Source organism: Delphinus delphis, chromosome 3, assembly GCF_949987515.2.
Source record: "Delphinus delphis chromosome 3, mDelDel1.2, whole genome shotgun sequence".
Classification (NCBI taxonomy): domain Eukaryota; kingdom Metazoa; phylum Chordata; class Mammalia; order Artiodactyla; family Delphinidae; genus Delphinus; species Delphinus delphis.
The window spans coordinates 32,019,761-32,023,103 of NC_082685.1; the positions used below are offsets into that span (position 1 = coordinate 32,019,761).

The 3,343-nt window shown below is 43.2% G+C and overlaps 1 pseudogene; it reads right to left on the reverse strand.

The window, feature by feature from the left end:
- Nucleotides 1–1,212: 1,212 nt before the first annotated feature.
- On the reverse strand, nucleotides 1,213–2,449 carry LOC132421965 (poly(rC)-binding protein 2 pseudogene; annotated as a pseudogene).
- Nucleotides 2,450–3,343: the final 894 nt, after the last annotated feature.

A 3,343-nucleotide genomic window follows, 5' to 3' on the forward strand; every position in this document is an offset into this window, starting at 1 on the left:
CTGCCCTCCAGACTTCATTAGGAAGCATCTCAAGCCCATCAGATTCATAAGTACTTCAGTGTTTAAGTTTGGGAAGCAATGCAAGAAGATTCAAAAAACAATGAAATGACTGGAAAGCATTTAATTAAATAGTCAGGTTAAAGGTTAGAGTTTAAAAGAATCCTCAAGGTACCTTAGAAATCATTTAAACAAAAGAATATAGATCTGTCACCGAATCAGGGTATTCAAATAGTTTTGTTGCTTTCCTGTTTAAATCAATACAGGCAATTATATATGTTCAAATAAAAAAATAAGTGACTTAAAAGCTGTATGTTTGAGTGAATAACAGACATACCAATTAAATGTAATTATGAAGCTTAGTTAACTAACTCACATCCTCACCAAACAAAATCTCTAGTTAGGCATGTGACACAATTCTATCTTTGCATATTACCCATTAGTGGTTCTAAGAGGATTTGAGTCAAGTTTTGAAAAAGCTTCATGAAACTGCTTTTTATTGCTATCCTTGATCTCCTGGGCTTAAGTGTTCTTGCTATTAATCTACAAATTGCAGATACTGATAAAAGTGTGCATATGAACTGAGATACCACTTTTGAAAGGAAGCAATATAATTCTATAGGCTCCATTACAAAATAACTGGATCTGGAATTGGGTGCAGCGAAAGTTTTCTGAGGAAATGACTCCAAATTTGATCTTAAGTATGAATAAAAGTTTGTTGTGATAAACGGGACAGGAGGGAAGTGGAAGCAGGCAAAATAGCATGACAAAGATTCCTAAGCTGCAGACAACATGGAGCTCAAAAGAAATTGAAAAGCCCAGCTGGCCAGAGCTGAGAGTCTGAAGTAGCAAGAAGTGCTACATAATGTAGATGTAGAGGGCAAAATCATGTTGGCCCTTGTAATATTGGTTAAGGATTTTCCGCTTTTCTTTTGTAATAAGAGGCATTGAAAAAATTTTTTTTTCTATTCACAAAGAAAAAGCTCCAGTCCATCTTTTAATTTTTTTGAAAAAATCCTGACATTACAGAACTAACCTGAAATGTATTAATATTCCACTCTTACATTTCCATGACAAACAAAAAAATTTCATGAGCCAAAAATCCCCCCCCCAAAACAAAACAAAACAAAAACAAAACAGGGAGAAGCTTATAAAACTAAATATGGATCTCAGCATTAACAGCTGAACAAGAAAGGAATTAAAACGCTTTAATTAAAAAATCACGAGTGGATGATAAAGTGTGTAGAAACTGAAAATTTACAAACTATTTAAAACCTGGAATCACTGACTGTTCAGAAACTACACAGATGGATCATGGGTGGTGGTGAACAGCAGAAAGGGATTATGGATGAGTCTGCATTGTTCTAGCTGCTCCCATGCCACCCGTCTCCGAGGAAAGCCTGACATTGATTAGATATTGAGCCAGGCTAATGCTGGCAGCAGATCCAGTGATGGTAATCTGCCTATCAGTAGATCCTTCCACTGGGTTCGCAATTTTGATCTGTGCCCCAGACATCTGACGGATCTCATTGATTTTGGCGCCTTGACACCCGAGTATGCAGCCAATCAAATTGTTTGGAATGGTGAGTTCATGAGAAGTAGTCTGAGCAGATGCATCCAAACCTGCACTGAATGCGGTCTTGCCATGCGTCATGGGAAAATGAGACTGTTGCATTGCCAACTGGTGCAGCTTGGTCAAATCTGGCTGTGGAATGGCATACTGTCCTTGAATGGTATAGGCTTCTAGAGGTCGTCCCTCCAGGTCAGAGTTGAGGCACATGGATGGGGTGGTGTGGGGAAAGCTCGCACTGTCGCTACCTGTGCTGTACCTGTCCTGACCACCTGCAGTCATCAAAGATGACTGGAGAACTGGACGGCTTGCGCTGGTACGGGATGGTCACACCCTTCGGGGGGGACTGGGAGAGAGTCTCCAACATGACCACGCAGATCTGTTTCACACACTCAATGATGGACTGCGGAATGCCAGCAATAGTGATGGCCCCTCAGTTGAGTTGGGGAGCATATCTCCTGCCACCTGGACCTGAGCCCCTGTACTCTCACGTATTTCCTTGATCTTGCAACCACCCTTCCCAATGAGAGAGCCACACTGACTAGCAGGGACCACCAGCCTCAGGGTGACTGGGGGTCTACTGGCAGCTGTGCTATTGGTCATAGAGCTGCTGATGTCCTCTTCCATAGCAAAGCCTTTGAAGATGGCATTAGTGGGTCCAACCAAAGTGATAATCCTCTCAGGATAATTCCCTTCTGAGATGTTGATACATGCACCACTCTCCTCATGCATCTTCTTAACTGATTCTCCTTTCTTCCCGATGATACTGCCAACTTCCTTTCCATGCATAAGTAGCCGGATGGTGAGAGTGACATTTAATCCACCTTCAATCACACCGGTGTCCATGTTGAGCAGTGTTCTGAGGAGCCGGACTCTGAGTGGTCAGGTCTTTGGTCACTGGTGGGGGTGAAAGCCAAAAACTGCAGGCGCGAGGTAACTGAGGGGAAAAGGAGAGCGCCCCCCCCCCCCCCCCCCCCCCGCGGGCGGGCGGGCAGCAGAGGGCGCAGGCTGCAGCTGCTCCGGTTGCTGCCTCTGCTGGTCTGGGCGCATTGAAAATTTTTAATGTGTGTGTTTGTGTGTGCATGAGGACAAAGAAGGTAATGTGTTAAGTCTGGGAAGTAGGCATCGATGGAGGAGAATCAGTTTCATCGGGTCAATTATGATTTTGGGGTGATATCAGGAGCAACAATGTAAGAAGACATGCCTTAACTCTTAATCACTTCCCTTTAAATCCTCCACTACAACACCAATTTCTAGTTTGTACTCAGTGGCTTCTTTAACCTGAAGAATTAATTTTCTAATATGTGTAGCACTGGTCATTTCACTGTTGTTTCTCTCGGTGATTTAGATTGGACTAAAACCATTCTAAAGTCAAATAATGAGTGGAGTTAAAACCTGCTGGCTGTTTACCCAGCACCCCCGCCCCTCCATTCTCTTTTCTTGGAGACGTACAAGTACTAGCCATCCCTGCCTCATATAGCTAATGACCTCAGGGGAATATGGACAATCAGCCATATAATGTTGTGAGGTCCAGTGTAAAATGAAAACGCAGGTCCCTTGTTTAAAAATGATTAAGACTTTCAAGATGATACTAGCAGCATACTAAACTAAGAATGGAACTCTTCCAAGCCCAGGTTCTTGTGCTACTGCATAGACTGCATGACTATGAGATTGGCCTTGGAAATCTGTCCCGTTGCATTCCAAGGAGTGAACTTGATTGGCCCAGCAATGGTTATGAGGCCAAAATCTCACCAATGAGGCACGGAGTGGGGGTGG